The 20,443-nt window shown below is 47.1% G+C and overlaps 1 protein-coding gene across 3 annotated transcripts in view; it reads left to right on the top strand.

Annotated features, from left to right (window-relative positions):
* SCRIB (scribbled planar cell polarity protein) overlaps positions 1-20,443 on the top strand; it is a 120,042-nt gene that overhangs the window by 369 nt on the left and 99,230 nt on the right. The window lies entirely within an intron of this gene.

The following is a 20,443-nucleotide window of genomic DNA, read 5'->3' as shown; positions in this document are numbered from 1 at the left end:
GCCGGGGCCGCCTGGGGCCGCCGGCGCCTTCTCCCCGAGGCCGCCTCTCGCCGGCCCCTGAGCGGAGCGGGCGGGCGCTGCCCCGGCCTACCCGGCCGGGAGCGGCCTCCTCCCGGCCGCGCCGCTTTCCTTCTCCCCGCCACGGCCCGTGCCCCCGGTGGGGAGTGCGGTTTCGGCCTGTCCGAGCCCCGGCCGGCTTCCCCGTGCTTCTCGCCGAGACCGGGGCCGGGCAGCGGAGCAGCCGGAACCGGCGGGTCTCAAGCGCCTCCGGTGCCGGAGCGGGACTCCCGGGTGGGTTTCGTGCTCCCCATGGAGCCGCAGGCTCGTTGCGGCTTGCCGCGGGAAGGGGAGCTCCTCTGCCCGGTAAAGGTGTCTCCTGCCCGTGGAGGAGACACGCTTTGCCCGAACCAGCGGTCCTGTGCGCCGTGCTTACTGGGGAGCAATGCGCAATGGGAACTTAAAAACTCCGGCTTAATCCGTAAACCACGGAAGGTATCAAATGTGTTTATTAAAAGCGATAGAGGTGCTTTTTGCTTATTGTCTGGGACTTCAGCCTGCGCTTGCAACTTCTTCCGCAGTTCTGCTTAGCCACAGAGCTCCCTGCTCAGGTAACGCTGGTGATAAATCCTTAGCGTGCTGCTACACACCATGCCGACGTGACCTCTCTGTAGAAGCAGAGGGCTGGAAATCTGCTCAGCAGACAGCTGCCAGCTCGACCCAGACGTCTCCGACTCCCAAAGGTTTTGCTTTCGCAAGGCGGGAGTCTTGGGTACGGGACGAGCTCTCGTGTTCAGGCCCTAATGTACCATTCAGCAGGAACTGAAACGATGATGTTCCTATTCTGCTGGGTAATCTGGAGCGTAGGACACTGCAAACGAGAACTGGAATTTGAACCTGCCACTCAGAGAGGAGGAGGCCTTAAGACGTTACTGGGCTATAGGAGGTTCTGGAGGAAGCTTTACTACATAGCCCCTGTGGAAATTGTACCATTTTTTAAAAGTTAGTGAAGTATTACTTGTGCCAGAGAGACAAAGCATTTGACTGTAGCTTGTTTGGATAGGTGCTCGTCAGTGAGTATAGATAAGTCACCTTTTTATTTAAAAATTGAGAAACAGGTCATTATTTTTTTGTTTTAAAGTTTCTTGTTGAATCACCGACATGTTATGAAATTTGCTGTGAAATCTGGAAAGAAAACCAAAAACCAGCATGCAAACCAAAAACTTGTCTTTGATTCAGGCCAAAATAACTTGGTTTGTTTTTGTTAAACTGTACAATTTACGCATCCCTACCTAAACAGATTCTCTTGTATACAAATGGCAGATTCTTGCTCTCTTGATGTCTCTAATATTTTTGCATTCTCTTTGTCTTTCCTGCTTGTCTTCCTCTGAATTACTGTGAGCCAGGCTGCCTGTGGGGTTCAGTTGTGAGGGTGCATTGTTCAGGTATGGAGACACTAGTGTGACACTTTTATCGGCTCTCTTCCATCGTGTAGCTTGGGATCAAATTATACTTTAGGTGGGGATATTTCTCAACCTACTGGAAAATGTGTGTTACAGGCAGGTTAGGACTTATGAATGAGTGGAAGTCTTTTCTGCAGAGGAGGCTAATTGTGACTGATCTGCGGTGAACTTGCCGATCCTTGCGCTGCTCATACTCCTTCATACCCTGCTGAAGAGTCACAGTCCTACCTTGTGTTTACATGGAACCCATTTGGACTGAGATATTACTGGGTTTTGGTTAGCTTTTCAAGAGCATCTTTTGGATTATAAATGCAAATGTTATATGGATGTTTTATTTAGTCTGTGATCAGATAGCTACTATCCTGCCCCTGAAAGCAGGTACTGTGTAGCTGTCCTAAGCACTGCGTCTCCTTCCTGTTGTCGCCCAAAGAGCTTGTGTTTGTGAATGCTGTAGTTTAACTCCAGCTGTTATGTCAGTTTGGCTTGGGAGCATCAGACTTCTTGTCGTGACCTATCCTGGGATCATGGGTTCCTCTCTGGTGTTCGAGTTCCCCCAAATTTTTAGACTCTTCTGGCAAAGAATTATTAGAAAAACAATAGAGAACAGGCAGATGAGATTCTGGTCCTTTAGTCTCAAAAGAGATGTAGTAAAGTCAGAAGAAGTACAGAGAACGGGGAGCAGAAAATGGCGTGATCAGACTCAATATGTGACAGCTTTTGCACAGGGAAGATAAACGTCTACAAGATTTCTTCAGTCCGTCTGAAAATGATAGTGCTGTTCCTCTATAAGATGACAGAGGTATGGAGTATCACAAATGGCCTGGAGGGAATGAACAGGGAGCGACTGATCACTGTTTCTTCCTGCATGAGGACTGGAGGGCATTAAGTGAAACCAAAAAGGTCTCTGTTCAGAGCAAACAAAATAATTTTTCATGCGAAACGTACTTAAGTTGAAGTGTGGAACTACTCACCATATGACGTAATGGATGCTCAAAGTTTACATGAGCTCAGGAAAGAAGTGGACCGGTTCATGGAAGAGAAAATGACCCAAAATGAGAATGTGCAAAGACACCATCTTGGTTGTGCTGCATATCCCAGGAGAGACTTGGAGGAAGTATTGTTTTGGACTTGCTGTGCTCGCGCTCTTCCGTATCAAGTGCTGTCTGTAGCTGCTACAGGCTTTCTCCAGTCGTGACAGGTATCAGCCCATCCCTAGCAAAACCTAAATGCCCTCTCCCTCATGAGCAAGGTAAGCGTCAAATACCTACAGCTGGGGAACAGAAGGAAAAGCAAGCGGAGCACCCCTGAGTGCTAACTGCTCCTGAAAAAAGCCAAGGAGCTGGTGGATGCTGCCTAGAGATGCTGTGCCCTGGAGACACATCAGGAAGAGTGAGCAGAAGTAGGCCCCACGGTCCTCCCCCTTTCCAGCCCCCCACCAAGTTTCCTCCAGCTGGTGCCACAGGTGGCCCGCAGTCAGTTGATGAGGAGGTCTGCATTTTGGTAGAACGAGGGTGCGAGGTTAGGTCCACCTAAGGTTTGACCCAATATGTGTCCTAATGGCTTGTGCTAATACAACTTGAGCAGTGAAGAGGTGCACTTTTTAGTCCCAGGCACACAAATCACATGCAGGAAAGGCATTATTTAAGGATATTTCTGTTGGAGGTCATGTGGGTAGGGACAGATACCTAACATAGGGGTGAGAATCTGCATGTTATCCCAGGTGGATATGGGATGAAAATTGGAAAATAAATTGCCCTTCCACCAGGGAAAGACAGGACAGCAATACTCGATCTGGGCACGTGTTTTCCCTGAGGGAGGGCAATGGGAGAGGTCTTTGGTTCGGGTTGGGGGAACACTTTCCAGTTGAGGAGTGCTTCCTGGAAACATGACTTTTGTGTGAGAGACAGACTGGGAGGAGGATTTGTGCATACCACCAATGAAGATGGGGGGAAAGGGAAGTGTGCTTGTTTCACAGAATAGGATCTGCGTGTGCCCATTCCTTGGGAGAAGAGTTTAAAGGACTACGGAGATGTGCGTGTAGGGGCGGAAGAGGAGAGCAGCAAACGGAGATCAGTTAGAAAAATGTGAGTGAGAGTATATACAGTCTTTGGTAGCAAGTTTGACCACAGCAAGTTTGTTTTCAGGGCTCGAGCAGGATTTTGGGGGAAGGCTTTCATGTAGAGGTGATTTTTGAAGCAAAGGAATGGAGGGGTGGCTGGCTTTTGGAAAGGTCATCTTGTTTTACAGTTAGAAAACAACTTCCTTTGAAAATGTTTGAATTTATCTGACTCCTCTTCTGTGGGTTTTCTTACATGGAGCCCACTACCAGGCCACCTCCATCTGACATGCTTTTTTTCCATCTTTATTCAGCTTATTCCAGAGTCCAGAAACCCTGGCAATCTCTTGTTCTTTCTGTGGCACCATTTTCTTCTGTACCAGAACTTCCCATGTCCCCTTCTTGCTGCTGCTTTGCTCTTGATCTGATTAGATGATCTGCCTGCCTCCTGGCATTTCTGAATGACAGACACCACCACGCTTTCGTGAACTCTCTCTTCCAAGCTGTAGAAGTGAACACTTGTTTCTCTCTGTCCTGCAGTGCCAAATACTCTTCTGTCTGCTCTTGCTTCTTTTTTATTTGGCCCATGTGGAATCTTGCTGGTCTTGAGTCCAGATTTTTCATTATGGTGGCTATACGCTGGTCGTTTGAAGTGATAGATTAAATCTGTGTTAGGAGCATCTGCTGCCTTGTTGCAGGGATTTGCTGCCAGGGTGATACAGTGTGATTTAATGGAAAATGATAAATTCCATTTGATACGTTCCCCGTGCTCTTCACGAGGGTGTCTGAATTCCAGAGGAGGAAACATCTTGCTGTGTGCTGACTTCTGCTCTACCTGGCTTGCATGAAGCGACTTCTGCAGGACTGTGAACATGTAGCACACTACAGCAGCAGGATAAATAGCAGGTCCTTCAGCTAGGGGGATAGGTTTCAAGGATACAGCCTGCTAAATCATTACATTAGAGCTTCAAAAACCACCTGACTAATTTAGTCCACTCTCTGTGAGCACTTCAGAGGTGCAGGTCTCACCAGAAAGGAATGAACAGTCTGGAATTTGGAGGAGGAATTTGGCGGTGGCGGATGTAGCTGGTCACAGCTCAGCAGCAGAGTGTGGTCAACAGGGATCCAGAGGCTCTTGGTGTGCTTTCAGGGGAGTGCTCCGGTTTGGAGTATGGGAAGGCAAAAGGGAGAGGTCGGAAGAAACCTGGGTGGAGCAGGGCCCATAGGACCTGGTGTAGGAGGAAGGGAGGGTGGAGCTGAGTAGGGAATGAAAATTATGAACAAGTCAATCTGGAGGAGGGAGGAGACCTCTGTGTCAGCAGGAGTGTGCAGGGGGGCAGGCTGCTGGAGACCTTCTGCTGGAAGGATACCTGGGCAGGGAAGTGAGGCTGGGGGGGCAGGCAGAGGGATCGTGCAGAGAGAGGGGGGGAAAGGAAGAAATTGAAGAGCTAGCTTTGATTCCCAGTTTTTGAATAGTGGTGGTGCTGAAGAGGCAAGCCCTAGGGATGTCTAATGGAAGGTTTGCTGTTTCTCTGCTTTGCTTTTTCCTTACTAAAGCTCCTGTGACAGATTGGGCCCAGTGCAGAAGATTTTTTTTTTTTTTTTTTTTTTTTTGCCTACTGCCCAGTGAGCTGTTAGTAGCTTGTACTGAAAATTATGAGAGAGGGACACCTGGCTAGAGCACCAGGGAGAGGAGGCCTTTTGGGTCCAGTGCAGATACCTTCCTGTTCCTGCTTGTTGCTGTTTGCATCTTGGCAGGGCCATTTCTAGGCTGGTAGAAGCAGTCTGGGCTTTAGCAGTTCCTCCTGTTTGGCTGCCCTTGGCCTGGGGCAAGAGCATCGGTGTCCTTTGTCCAGAGCCTGGGATCCTGCTGCATCGAGCAGGGTGAAACCTGAGAGCGGTGTTTGTCACTTTCCCAAGGCAAGGTGGGGCCTTGCAAAGCTAATTAAGAGCAGCTTTTAATTTCCTGGCATCTGGGGCCTGCAAGGAGGATCTTGGGTTTTATTTACTTCCATGGAGGAGTAAAGCTGCTCCTTTTAATCTCTCCATGCTAATAGTCCTTCCCTGAGAAAGTCAGGGAACCACAAATCATCAGTGACTGGACTCCTCAGTGTTTCACCATGCTGTAATGAGGCTGAGCTTTGGTGCCCATTAAGGCTTGAGTGTGTGGTGGGCACCTTCTCTTCTGCATGTGAATTGTTTGCATCACAGGCTTTGTCAAAACTGCAAGCTGCATTTGTTTAACAAAACCAGTCAAGAAACTGGTTTCACTTGATTGTTATGAGACCTGTGCACAGAGTTGGCATGCCTCTCTATTCCTTCCAGGAGTTCAGAAGCTGTATGAGTTAATGTGTACAAATGGATGTGGTCTTGTTTCTCCAAAAGCCAGGTATTCTGGATGTGCTGCTGCCCAGAAGTTGAAATAAGTGCAGGCCATTTCACCCTCATAGTTTTCTCTCTGTGCAGGAACTGTCTGTCTTATAAATCCTGGCGTGGTGACTAGAGGGATTTAGGATTTCTGCTGGAGTGGTAATAGCTGGGTATAGGCTCAATTGTGGAAAAAAGAGCTGGTAGAACTCTTGGACATACAAACAAGGGAACAGGAAGGAGGAGCACGGAAGTGATTTTATGCTTTAAGGTCTGCAAATAAGAATTGACTATTAATATTCACTTCTCTTGTGAGCTCCAAGGTGTGTAGTCAGCTTTGTTGTTGGACAGCGTGTGGGTGTGCTGCCCTGTGTGGATCTCAGAAGGAGCTCAGGTCTTGAAGAAAGTTCAAATGAGTGTAGCAGTGAGGTAAAAAGGCATACTGGGTGGCAAAGAACTTCAGTGAAGCAAAGAGTTAATGAAGACTTAGGTGACTATGGCCTAAATGGTGCTGCCTCTCACCAAATCTGCCTTTGCACTGTTTTTGTACAATGTAGGGATGTCATCAGTGAAAGCACCCACTCAGTCTTTCCCCTGGGTTCAGCTGACCCAGTTATTGTAAACCTCTAGATATGTCTCTTGTCATGTGGTTAATAACATCTTCCATGTCTTTGGGTGCGTTGGCTGCTTGGAACGAGTTTGCACCTTTGGGATTCCTTGTGTTCTCAGTGACAATTACTGGCATAGGTTCACCTTCCCTTGCTCATGTTCCAGGACGCTATCTCTAAAGCATAAACGTGATTATCCCAGTGGCACTACAGAGCATTTGCTCATTACCTGATCTGCTTGGACCTCTTAAGATTTCTCCTTATTCCCTTTGGTTATTGTCTGAGTATCTGCCAGGAATGATTTAGGTGGTGTTTCACTGATGGTTAGAGGTAAAGGCAAGACTAGGTTAACCTCTTTAGGTCTCCTCTGACCTGTTACGTATGTTCCCCTGAATATTCCTGGATTTCCTAACCTTGTCTCATTGTCTCCCTGATAGAAACTTGGATGAGGCAGGGAACAGTGGTGAAAGAGCGTTGTGGATGGCAAGACGTGCAGTGTGCTAAGGCAGAGGGATGTGACGGCCCGCAGAGCTCTTGCATTGCAAGGTTCTCTGTGGTTTCTGACTCCTCCTTTTTTCATTTCTAGTTCAGGGTATTTAATGGTGTATGTCTGAGCTGTTCCCCTGAGAGCTTCTTTGGCACCTTCCTATTCTTTGTACTCTTCCTGTTCAGAGGAGTTGTGTCTTTTGTGTCTGAGAATCTCCTGCTGTCTCCTTCCACACAGGGACACTTAACTCTTCTTTAAGACTTTTCCAGTCCCCCAAATGTGCTTCCATGAACTCCCCAGTGTACAGTCTGCTGTAGTCTGAGTATTCTGCTCTGTACCGATTAATAAACTTGATCTCGTCTGCCTTGTCTTGGTTTCCCAGTTTCAGCATTAGAGCTTATTTGTTGGGGTTTTTTTGTTTGTTTTATGGTGCCTCTTGGTGCTGGAGATGCATCTGTTGTATAAACTTACAGGGTGATATGATTTCTGCCTCAAGAAAATACAGTTCCATTTGAAACAATTGGAACAGGTTATTGTATAACTCTTGGCATTTTTCCCTGTTGCTAATATTTGTGGCATTACAGATAAGTAAATTACTTTTTTGTAATTGCTAGTTGACCCTTCTTTGGTCAGAAGATGGTTTAGAAGAAAACTAGATTGGTAGATGGGGTCCCTTTATTGCACTGGAGACTATTCCTGAGGTGCTGGTATGCCAGGGAGGGGGTTGAGTGGGAAGAGATAAATCATAGAATAGATAAGAAAGGGGGAGAGGTCTTTGGATAGTACTTGGAGTATATTAGGTTTTGCTTCTTCACCCGTAGCCAGAACGCTGTCCCGTGCAATGATCTCAACAGGTCTCTCCAGATGAATGCTTTTGCTGTATTTCAACGGAAAATGCCACTGGATGCTCCGTGCCTGCCGCAGGGAGTGCACATGCGTCGGTGGCACTCATCCTTTGGACTCCTCCCAGCCCACTGTAGAGGAGTGAAGTGGAGGTCCCTTGTGCTCTGGTTTCAGTAGGGGGGCCCTCTGTTTACGCAGTTGTGCACTGCTGCTTTCGTGTTTAAGATGCAGTCTGAGACCATGAATTGGTCCCGTCAGTAAATCCCCCTCCTCTGCCCAGCTCTATGCAAGCGCTAGAGAGGTGTGTTAATTGTGGTGTCGTGATGTGATCTAATTCTGGCTTGGGGATTTCCTTTCCATGGCCCTGAATTGGTTTGTCATTTCATTTGGACCAGAGATTCCACTCTGCTGCGTGCTGTCCTCGGGCAGCAGCGTGCTGTCTGCAGGGGAACAGTTGCTGCGTCCGGCCCCAGAGGGGACTGCATTCCTCAGTCCCTGCTTAAATGCCTGGGAAGAAGCAGCTGGTGAGCCTTTGGCTTGGAGACAGCTTGCTTTGTCTTAGCTGGAATGTGTTCCCGATGCTTAAGTACTTTTATATATTTGAAACACATTCCTCAGGGCCTGATCTGTGGGGTTAAATAGTCGGAAATCCGGCCAGCCTGCGTTGGGGAGAGCTGCGTCCCGCAGCCAGGGAGCAGCCTGTGTGTGTGTAGGGTTGGCCTCCTCGCTGGCTCCGAGCTCCTGTGTGTGGGGGGGAGCATGCGTAGGCGCCGGTGTTCAGCGTGCTCCTGCCCTGCCTTGCCAGGCCCGCCCATGCGTCTCCTCCTTGTCGTGGGTCTGCCTGGGGTGGGCAGGCGAGGAGCATCCCCTTCTCCTGTGCTGGGTGGGGGCCAATGGGGAGGAGAGCCCCCCCTTTGCCGTCCCTGCCGCAGCACGGGGAAGGTGGCCTGCCCTGGCGGTCTGGCTGCAAACCCGAGCTTGGCTGAAGGCCGCTGTGCCTGCTGTTCGGCCGCTGCAGTTCGGCCGAGTCCTCTTTGGGACTCTGCTGAGTTGCCGCCTTCCAGGTGTTTGTGATTACATGCTTGTGGCCAGAAAAGGCTGAAGCCAGTTTCGTATCCGTGGCAAAAGCTGCGAGGAGTGGAGAATGAAACACCGCTATAGTTGCAGTCAGTTATTTGGGAAGATCCCTTGTTTGGGCTGACAAGCGGTCTGTATCCACTGCCCGCGGTCTTGTCCCATGCCTGCTCAGGTGGGTCAGACTGAGTCTCTGGGTAACTGGCAGGAGGCTCTCTGAGGAACGCCCTGGTGCGAGGGTCTACCTGGACGGAGGTAGTGGCGCCCTCCCTGTGGCACCAGGGCTGCCCGATGGGGTCTGAGGTGCGGCCTCTCCGCTGGAGCTCCGAACTGACGGTCTCATCTCTCAGCAGCGCTGATCACGTTTTTGACCTCTGCTACCATTAACTCCGTTATGCTCCCTAGATTTCAGGTGGAGTGATTCTTCTTCATGAATCTAGCTATCCTGAGAAGATATATTTCTCTCAATATAGGGAAAGGTGTGTCTTGGGTTCACTGCTCTGGTGATGCAACCTGGTGCTAGCTGGAGGCGCTTGGCTCTGCTGGAAGTGGACTGACTCCTGCTCTGTTAAGGGAGCTGGGCAGCCTCTGGGACTGGCGTCTTGCCCAAGCTGCCCAGCTGTGGGATAGAAGTCTTTCTGGTTCTGTGGCCTCACCTGTAAGGTGTTGGTTTTGAGCACAGTGACTTGGAAGGACTGAGTTTTAAACTTAGAGAGCTGATCAACTCCCAGGTGTTTTCCTTTGCAGTTTTGGCTTCCAGCTCCACTTGAATCTCTCTCATACAGCTGGCTTTCCCCAAAGGCAATCCCACTGGCACAGTCGTCAAGGGTCAGCTCTTTCTTTCATCACAGATGTAAAAGGAGGGACCTCAGTTCTGTTCACACTTCTCCCTGTAGGTCTCTGAGACTGGAAAGGCAGACACGCGTGCTCCTGCGTTCTGATGCCTTGGCTGCGGAGCATGCAGCAGAGTCTCTGCTTCCTCTGTGGGCAATTGTTAAGATGTCAAGCCCGTGTTAATCAGAAAAATGTGAATGAAACACAAGGCTCAAATATGTGATCTGGTTTTTCTGTGAGCATTTTGAGGAGCTGCCCGAGCTGCTGCATTTCACTGCTGACAGACACCTGCCCATGGTGGCAGAGTCGTGTGCATTCATTCTGGTTGGGGACCAACACACGGAGCTCTGCTGCATGCTGCTGCGAGCCCAGCCCATGGTGGCATGGGAAACCAGGCCCTCTTCTTGCTCATGAATCACCAGGAGAATTGTCATTATTTTCCTGCTACACAGTCTGATCCTGCCTTTAATTAAACATGTGCTGTCCTGCTGAAAGCAGTGGGACTGTACCAGCAGGGTTTGACAGTTGGACTTGAAATTCTCTTAAGAGTAATGAGATGTAAGGAGGACCTCTCCTTATCACTGACACTTCCAGCATGGAAAGGTTAGCAAAACCTCTGCCTTGGATCCCCTTAGCCTGTGTTGGAGGAGAAGTAACGCGGCAGGCACTATTGGTATGCCCGGTCCCTGCAGCAAAATCACCTGGTCCAAACACCTCTGGCCCTGGGCCTTTGTCTCGGAGGCAGCCTGGACTGTCATAGGTTGTTTTTGAGGAAAAGGAGATGTCTGAGACCCGCTGTTTGGCTAGCAGAGCTTGGGAACGCCTTGATAGTTTCGGCTGCAGAAGAAAAAAGGTTTTGTGCAATTCCAGTGTAAAGACCGTGTTTACAGTGTAGACCCGGTTCCTGGTCTCCATATAAATTGTCACCGCCTTATTTCAAAGATGTTGGCCTATGTGTAAGATCATTATGACTCTATCGTTGTGCAAGTTGGGTGTCTGACAACTCTTCCCCTGGCACACGTCCTGCTCCCCTTCAGCAGTGCTGCAGCCATCTCACCTTGAGAAATGCCCCATCTTTATGAGGTGTTTCAGTGAAGCCTGCTTAAAGCATGCTTAGTTGAGGGGAGAAACGTCCCTACAGCCCTATGGCCCTTGACAGCCACTCCCATCCTGCCTGCTGTTTGCAGCAGGGGTCCTGGCACCAAGGCAGCCCCTGCCAGCTGTCTGTGCTGCAGAACGGCATGGCTTCTCCTCTGGAGAAACTGGTAGAGGAGCCCGGGCATCTGTTTGCCCTCCTCTGTCCCTCTTGGCCACCGTGGAGACGGTTCTTGTCCAGGTACAGGTGGGAGCGTGGGGGCTGGCTGTCGGAGGAGAGCAGCAAGGTGATGCTGGGGAGCAAAGACCCCGTGTCCTATCCCCTTCCCCTGGGATTTAGGCACGGTGCCTTTGGCAGGACTGAAGTTTGGGGTGTGGAACGGGACAAATGCGGCTGCCCAGATGCATGGGACTGCTTCACGTGTCTCTTGGTGTTGTGCCTTAGTGCAGGGAGTGCGGAGGGGATCTCCTTGCCGAAGCAGTGGTGGGTGAGGGGAGGGCTGGCGTTCAGCCTTGGGTAGGCCAGAAGCCCTTTTGCTGCTATGGCCTCGAAAAAACAAAGATTCAGAAAAGTCATGAAGCTAACCTGGGCCTGGGGCTGACCTGGAAGGGGGGAGCAGTCTGCATGCAGAAGCAGTCAATGTTTTCCAAGTCCCAGGCTTCAGCACCCAAACAGCTTTCTGTGCTTGCTTGGCTGTGAAGATGCGTCTTTCTGCAGATGGGATGGGAGCTGTAGGACATACAGCCTTGTGCTTCCATCATGTGAATCGTGGATGGGCACAGGGCTCTGGCCTTGTTGCAGGGACGCTGTGGCCGTTGTTGCCACAGGCTGGATGCCGGTGTCGTGGGCACTGGCAGTCTGCGTGGGAAGCTCGGCGGGCCTGGTAGATCTGCATCCCTGACCCTGCCGCGCATCATCAGACTGCTCGGGTCGTTCCAGGACTGAAGCCCTTTCCCTCCCTCCTGCCAGAGCAGCTGGGCCAGCTCCACTGTGCCTCTTCCAAGCAGCCAGCAGGGGCGGCGTGGGGGTGGCTGGGGTTACCCAGTGCTGTCTGCCCCGCTGAGTTGTGCTGGCTCCTTGGTCATTGATCCCATTTGGGGAATGGTTGGCTTTCCAGGCCTGCCCTCAGGATTTTGTTGTTTCTGGAAAACGGCATAGTTGAGTGTTAGCTCAGAGGGTTTGTTCCGATCCTTTTATCCATTGTCCTTTCTCCTTTTTTCGTTTTCCACCTCTTGATCTGAGTAAGTGAGCAGGGGGAGGAGGCAAGGCTCTGCTAAGCATTATTCTGCAGCAGAAAGGAAGCCCTTGGGGATGGTGCCCAAATTCCCAGCATCGCTATCTGAATACTGTGGTTCTCTAGGCTAACCTAATAGCTCCATTAACCTTTTTTTTTCATGTCCTGGGGCTTTGCTGCAGCCTCAGTACTAATGCTGGGAGCTTCATAGATACGAACATCGACAGTCAAAGAGGCAGGATTGAGGTTTGGAGAAAGTACTTCTCGTCAGCAAGCTGAAGAAACACAACTTAGTTGGAGGCATGCTAATTGCAGAGGGGAGGATGGAACCTCCTTCAGATGTTTTCTAGGGCCTCTGAAAGGCAAGAGACTGGGCTTACAAGGGCCTTTTATGACTTTGCTGTGTGTATACTTGCAGTGTGCGGCTTTGCATCTACCAGATTGTTGTGCTGCTGTTCAGAGGGATCTTTACAGTCTGGAAAAGTGGACCAATGTGAGTTTCATGGAGTCCAACAAAGGGAAATGCCAATTTCTGCACCTGGGGAGGAATAACCTCGTGTAGCAGTACACACAGGGGACCGACAACCCAAAAAGCAGCTTTGCAGAAACTCTGCGGGTCCTGGTAGACCACAGGTTGACAAGCAGTTAGGAAGAGTATTGCCAGCTGGTCAAGGGAGGTGATTCTTCCCCTTTGTTCTGCTCTGGAGGACTGTGTCCAGTGCTGGGCTCCACAGTGCAGGGGAGACATGGACATACAGGAGTGTGTCCAGTGAAGGGCCGCAAAAATGGTTAAGAGACTGGGGCATCTGTAATATGGGGAGAGGCTGAGAGCATTGGGAGTCTTCAGCCTGGAGAAGAGAAGGCTTAGAGGGATTTTAGCAATGTATATATGATGTCAGGGAGCAAAGGAGATGGAGCCAGACTCTTGTCCCTGCCATTGGACACTACTGACAAGAGGTAATAGGCACAGAGTGAAATAGAGGAAATCCTGTTTAAACATGAGGAAACACGCTTTTTTGTTTGTTTGTTTGTTTTTTTGTTACGCTGGAGGGGTGGTCGAACACTGGAACATGTTGCCTGTGAGGTTGCAGAATGTTCATCCTTAGAGATATTCAAAACCCTTGTGGACACAGCCCTGGATAACCTGCTGTAGCTGACCCTGCTTTGAGCAGAGGTTGGACTAGCTGATCTTGAGAGGTCCCTTCCAACCTCAACCTTTCTGTGTTTCTGCTGGACCTGCCTCCGTGACGCAAATTGCCTTTTTGAGTGAATGGCTGTATTTGGAAATCTGCATCCCTCACTCACTGTCCTGCTACCTACTCTTTTGCAGTTTTGCAGACATTGGCTTTCTAGAAACTTACCCTGCTCTCTTAGTTTAGCTGGAAGTTCTGTGCTAGTGTTCCTAGGCAGTGAGATGCCTGCCTCATGCTGATCAAGGCCGTGTGTGAAGGCAGTGGTGGCTGGCTCCATTCACTCTTGCAGAACAGGAGGTGGCTGATGCAGCCAGTTCTGGAGTTGGACAGTCAGAGTTCCTCACATAATGAATGAGGAAGGGGTACAGGGGACTGTCAGACTTTTCTCTCTACTCAGGAGTTAGGCATCCCCCTCTTAATTTTGGCCAGCACCACCTCTAGTGCCACCCATCTGCATTGCTGGGGAGCAGTCATGACATGTTGAGGCTATGAGGCCAGAAGCTCATTTCTAAATCAGGTGGGTATTTCCTCCTTCCTGGGCTCACTCTGCTTTCCCATGTAAGAGCAACCAAAGCTGGAGCCGTGGGCTAACCTGGCTTGTAAATTAAGTGCAGGCAAAACACTTCATGTATGTATACTGAACTCCATGGGATCGGGGACTTTTGTGCTTTTGCGTCTCACTCAGGGAGAACCTCTGCAAAGTATGGTGTCGGGCACCCTTGCATTATCAGTAAGAAATGTGTCCTAGATCAGTGGGCCTCGGCATCAGTATGTGAGGCTCAGGACTTTCTCAATACACAGATATTTCAGTTCCTCAGCAGATGCCAAAGGTGAGTCTGCCAAATGGAGCCTGTATGTGCTGCTACCAGTGTTTCTTGTTTTCATAAACTGGCTGAGCCTGTTATTGTTTCTCTGGATAACCTCAAATAAAACCACAGTGTGCTGTTTGGAAATGTTCCTTAAGTAGGACTGACCTAACCATTGAAGATGAGTGCTGTGTGGTCAGGATGGCTCTCTGCTTGGCTGGTTATAATATTTCAATTTGAAGCTGACATTTCTTTCCCTTTGCAATGATGATAGTTTTGACTGTCATAGCAGTGATTCTGCTCTATTAGCCTAGTATTTTTCTTTTATAAAATTACACCCAAGGCAGTGGTCTGAATCAAGAGGTTCATTAATAATTGCACTGGGGTTTCATCCTTTCTCTCTTCTGCATATATCATAGTATTTCAGTATTGAAGTAGGTCTTCCAAAGTTGCTGAGGCATCAGTCGTTGTTAAGGCAGAAGTAAAGTCTTTCCAGTTTAATTGTGGGTAGCTGGACCTAGCTGACAAGCAAGTGTCGTGTACTCTCACAGGAGTAGAATAAATAGCTCAGGGTGGTCCATTAGCTTATGTGGAGTTTCTTGGGAACCCAACCATTTATAGCGGCTAGCTGTGTAACTCACGTAAGCGTAGCTTCCAAGTGACTGGTGTGGTTTGATTGTGAAAGGTTTGTCACAATCAGGGGTCTCCTAAAGTTTTGATGGTTCTCTTCCTTTGTTTATATTGGTTGCACACTTCAATGTTTGCCTGGCAACAGCAAAAAGGGACGTTTGAGGCTTTTTGTTTGGTTATGCAAATGGGCCTGTGAGTTTGACTTCATGTTGCATGTACTATTGTTGGCAACATTCTTTGCGTATCGTACGTGGCCACCTCCTCTCCGCTCTTCCCATCGGATGATGTGCTAAAGGTGCTCGGCTTCCATCCTTGCTCCGTGTATTCAGAGTTCAGCTCCTCGCAGGGTCTAGCAGGGTGCCCTGGCATCGTGGAGGGCCAACAGCATACTGGACGTACTGACAGGAGCGCACCCAGAGACTGGGGGAGTGATTATTGCCCTCTAATCAGCACTCCACAGACCACACCTCGATACCGCATCCATTGTGGGGCCCACAGTACAAGAACAGCATTGCCAAACTGGTGTGAGTTCAGGAGGGGGTCCGTAGGGTGGCTGGGGACCGAAGCGCTTGCCCTGAGAGGACAGGCCGCAGGAACAGGACTTCTTCAGCCTGGAGAAGACACGGCTTCGGAGTGACTTCATAGCAGCATGCCGGTGTGTGCAGGAAGGTTATCAAGGAGACGAGGGCCGGCGGTGCATGGGGGAGGACGAGAAGCACAGGGCGGCGTTGAACGAGGTGGTTTCCTCTGGGTACAAGGAAGCTTTTTTCACTGTGAGGATAAGTAATTGGCGGGCCCAGGGGCCCAGAGGATTTTTGGATCCTCCATCGCTGGAGGTTTTGAAAGACTTGACTAGACAAAGGCCTGAGCAACCTGGTCTGACTTCATGGCTGACCCTGCTTTGAGCAAGAGGTGGGACTAGAGATCTCCTGAGGCTCCTTCCAACCTGAATTATTTCATGACTCTGTGATAAAGGTCTGTGATATACAAAGGATTAGAAGGATATTACTTCATTGTCCCTTTTGACTGAAAATTCCATGGATCTAGGTGGCTTTTTTTTTTTTTTTTTTTTGAAGAGATTGAAGTAATTGAATTTTGGTTTAGAAATTATAGATAGCTCTTGAATGACTTCTCATACATTTGCTTTTGTCTTTAGAGGGGCTGCGGAATGAGGATGTTGCATCTGAAAACATTCTGCAGAGCCTATATTCCACGTTTTTCTGTCTTTTTTGCAATGTTATAATTTTGTGGAGTATTTCTTATCTTTTGGCTTGTAGTGCTTTACAGGCTCTTTATACCTTTCACTAATTTTCAGCCAATCAGTACGTTAATGAGAGCAATGGCCTATGTATTTTCAATCTATTATGTTGCAGTTGCTCTGCTCTGGATATTGTAAGAGTTTATGCCCCCTGAATCTTATTTGCAAGACAATTTTGTAGTTGTTTTCCATCTTAGCCATCCCATAACCGTTCGCACACTTCAACAGTAGAATATGTTTGTAGTATATTCTAATTTACAAAGGTTTTCTCACCCCTAGCTACCCAATGATGCTGTTAATATATTAATACACCCCCTGATCTTTGTCTTGAGCCTTTTTTTTTAATTTGTGATAACTTCCATCATACTCTGAGCTGGCCAAATTCCCGTGCACTGGAGTCCTTTTGTGTTAATCCATGTTTGCTCTGTGTGGTCTTTAGGCTTCTGGTATGCCAGGAAACAGAGAAAAATTGCTGCTTGTTTTTTTCTTCAAACTTCTATTTTTGATCTTGTCTCAGTCTAGTTTGGACACTGAAAGATCTAGGTCATGCAGATTTGGTGTTTTGTTTTGGTTTTTTTTTAATATTCAGAAAATCTTGAAGTTGTGTATGTTTCATCTTCTTAGAGACATTTGGTGTAGTGCTAAATTAGTGATTTTTTTTTTTTGCCAGCTGTATGAAACGGAGTTAACATTGATTTGAAAAAGGGATAATTGCCAGACTCCAAAGAAACATTTGCTTAAGTTTTCACTCTTAGTTCCAGTAACAATTTTAAAATTAATTTGTTCTCCATTTCCAGTGTCACAAATTAATCTCTTGTGCAGTCTTGCTTTGTAAATTTGACTGTTGGACTTAAAAGTTGAAGTACCCAGTTCACAAAATACTGAGCTGAAAATTATATGCGTCGGGCGTGTTAGATACAGTGTTTGCAGTCTTATCAGTTCTTGATTACATCATGTTTCCATATTTTACATCATATTAGCTGTAGTTCCAATAGACATAAGAGCAAAGTTTGACTGCTTGCTAGTTTTCTGGAAGGTTTGCTAGCATAATTGGGAAGCACATCTGTTCTGTGCTTTTAAGTGCTAACTCCTGAAGACGGTCCCACCTCTGAACAGCAGCTGAACAACCAGTGTCTTGTTTATTTGCTTCAGCAGTGCTGGTCCACCTTTGCATTTCTATGATGCAACAGTGGTTAAGTCTACTAGACTGGTTATGGAAACATCAGTATGCTCTGTTGGCAAAACTGTTTGGGCGACTATAGTAAAGATATTCATGAGCAAAGCAGTCTGTCAAGGGAAAATACAGACTTGCTGGTGTATCTGTGCTTCAGCTAGCAGTATTTAATTGACACAATCCTGTTGGTAAGGGGTTAATGATGAGTGAGTGGCTGGTACCTAACAATTAACAAGAAGGTTTTGCTAGTCAGAGTAGACATGGTGGCTTACTTGGATTCTGCTTAACGTTCTTTTTTTTTCTTTTTTTTTTTCCCCAAATATAAAATCTTAATTCTTGCATGGGAGTACTGTAGTTCTGCATTTGTTTTCTGTGAAGTCCACTGATGACTTTTTACTAGTTTGAATTTTTGTCACATCAAAATATTTTATTAAAGTCCAGCTTAACTGAATCTTAAGAAGTGGGTTGTACTACTCTTGCTGCCTTGCGGTTTGCTGAATGGAAAATTGTGTACAGATCTGATAATAGTCTGTCAGCACTGTGAGGTTTTGGTTTTGGAGGTTTTGTTTTACCTTTTTTTTTTTTTTTTTTTTTTTTTTTTTAAAGAAAAAGCTGGGGGAGAAAAAAATGCTGTTTAACTGATATAAAAAAATAGCACACAAAGCAAGGTATTTTGGAACGTTATATTTAGTAGATGTCTCCATGAAGCAAAGTTAATTGGATGCATTGGGAAGCATTGTGAAATTGTCATGACAGCCTAATTCTGAGGCTTAGGCTTGGTCTGCTCTTGGCTTCACAGGCATGTCTGTGTGCATGTAGATTCTGATTATTTTCAGTAAGGTAGTTATGCTTGTAAAAGGCCTGTTACGCAGTTTGTTCTGTTAAATTGCAATAAACTGTATGGATGCAACTGCTGTGCCAAAGAAGTGTTATGTTGTTTTGATTTTGATGACCTAGCTAAGAAAGTAAAACTTAACTGTAGGTAAAACCAAAGTCAATGTTCACAGCTACGAGTTTGCCCCACAGATAGTTAGCTCCTAAATCTCTATTGTGTCAATAAATGCTTCCCATATATGTTGCACTGCAACATATAGCATGATTTTATTCTAGTTTATTCTAGTTTGTTTTTTAAGTGTGCACATCTATTTTGAGACTGCCTGAAATCTGTAGGCAGAAGTGCTAGAAGTTTGGACTTTAGATGTTCTGTTCCCGTTGTTATTTTCCAGCTTGTAGACTCTAGCAGGTCAACACAATGTCTTGCCTGGAATTTCCTTGCATTCTAAAATTAGGAGAAGGGTCTAGGAAACAATAGCAAATCAAGTCTCTAAACCTCCTGCTCTGGCTTGAGCCTTTGTTGTCATTTAGACTTTCACCTACTTCCTTTCTTACTACACTGATTTGCATTAGATAAACTGAATTAAAAAGAACTTATGCTGTTCAGTGTCAAGAGGACTTTTTTTTTTTTCCTTCTTTTTTTTACTTATTATGGTCTCCTGTACTACTTTAGGACCTCAGGAGTATGAATTTCATATCATTGCTGTTCGTCCCAGAGCACTTCTCCCTTTCAGTATGGGGAGTGATGTGGAAGCACGACAACCTCCATGTAGCAAAGGCCGTGTTGTGTTTTGCAGTCCCTCAAACGTGCACTTGTACCCAGCAGAGCTTCCTGACTAAGACATCTCTATGGGAAACTGCAGAGGTTTTGATCTACAGCAGAGAAACTTCTCAAGTTACATTATTAGACCTCATCTTCATCCCTTCTAGTGGGGCAAGCTGCTCTCTTTACGGTCTGTGTATCTTTTCACGGTTATGTTGTGTATCACCTTTTCTTTCCCTACCCCTCCCTTGTCTGGTCTGTATCATCGTTCTTTGCGATGTTATGGGTGATAGTTGTGGGCGTCCCATGACCCTGAACTTGAACAAATCTCAATAACCCCACAACCATGCCTGGGGAGGTACATTTCAGCAACCTTTTATGCAGATGGATTACCAGAAAAGCAACTGAGAAAGAAGGTTCAGACCTCAAATTCTTGTTTGGTCCTTCTCAGTGTGGTCTGTGTAAGCATCCCTGACTCTCTGGACATGTTTTCTGATCTGTAAGTAATCCTGTGATTACATCTTCTGTTGCTTACTGTAACTTCCTCTCTGCCTCTGGCATAGGACAGACAGGATGATTACATGGATTAGAAGTGGCTTCTGTGTGTCACTTTGTAGACCTGAGCTTGTTCCTAGCTTCATCGCTACTTTCTTTTGCATCATGGGTTGAGTTATTAGCTGCTTAAGGTTTGGCCATCTAAAACTCATAAAGTGTTAGAGGTGACTTAGAGCACTTGTTTGTGCTGTGGCAGAACCCAAGCACGCAATCGGCGACACAGTGTTGCTATGTGTGTGTGCAACAGTCTCTGCCTTTATCTATTTGTGGATTATGGGTAAACTTCTTAAAACTGTCTCATTTTCTGCAGTGGCCCAATATTGTCTGTTTGTTATTCCCAGGCACCCTGAAATGATCCAGGAAATGCAGCAAACACCACAGCCATCCTGTCTAGTATCCTATGTCTGACAATACTTAGAAGCATCTGCAAGATTTGTTCAGTTGATAATTATAGTATGTTGTTTAGTAAACTTACTGAGAGGATGTTGGTGTCTAGAAAGAATATGATTGATGAATCTTGTAATTTACCATTTATATCTAATATAATAACTGCCTTCTGAGAATAAGGATAGGTGTGAAGAAAAGTTGGATGCTGTTAGACTACGAGACCTCTAGAGGTCCCTTCCAGTCAATACTTCTATGACTGTGCTGTTTCTAGAAAGGAATTTTCTTTCCTTCTCTAATTCTTTGTTACTTGGGCCCTACAGATAGTTTGCCTGCTCCTTTTCTTTTCTGGTACAAGTGGCACAAACACTTTCCCTGTTGTTGTAGGCACCTGTCACTGATGTTCTGACAAAACGTACTGTATGGCAGATGTGTGTTACAGCAGGGACAGGACTTTGGTCTGGAAGTCCCCTTATGTTTCTCCTTTGTCGGCTTCTGTGGACCAGACTCATAAACACTGTAGTGTCTGTGGGCAAGCTGCTTTATAGTGACTTCCTCATGATGATAGTATTTGAATGGCTAAGATGAACTGTTATCTTAGGAAACAAGGAACATCCATTTTGTATCCTACAAGGGAGGGAGAAGAGCAGTGGGATAATAGAGAAGTTAAATGAATCGTCAAGGTAAACTCATTAAATGCTTTTCTTCTTTCACCCTCGTCTCTTGTAGACCTTAATTGGGGTTCTAATCTGTGCAGCAACTGCACTCTGAGGACCTCACCAGGACA

This window comes from Haliaeetus leucocephalus, unplaced genomic scaffold (assembly GCF_000737465.1).
Source record: "Haliaeetus leucocephalus isolate CR32 unplaced genomic scaffold, Haliaeetus_leucocephalus-4.0 Scaffold218, whole genome shotgun sequence".
Classification (NCBI taxonomy): domain Eukaryota; kingdom Metazoa; phylum Chordata; class Aves; order Accipitriformes; family Accipitridae; genus Haliaeetus; species Haliaeetus leucocephalus.
Note: the sequence above shows the minus strand (reverse complement) of the source record. Positions and strands in the feature narration are given on the sequence as shown.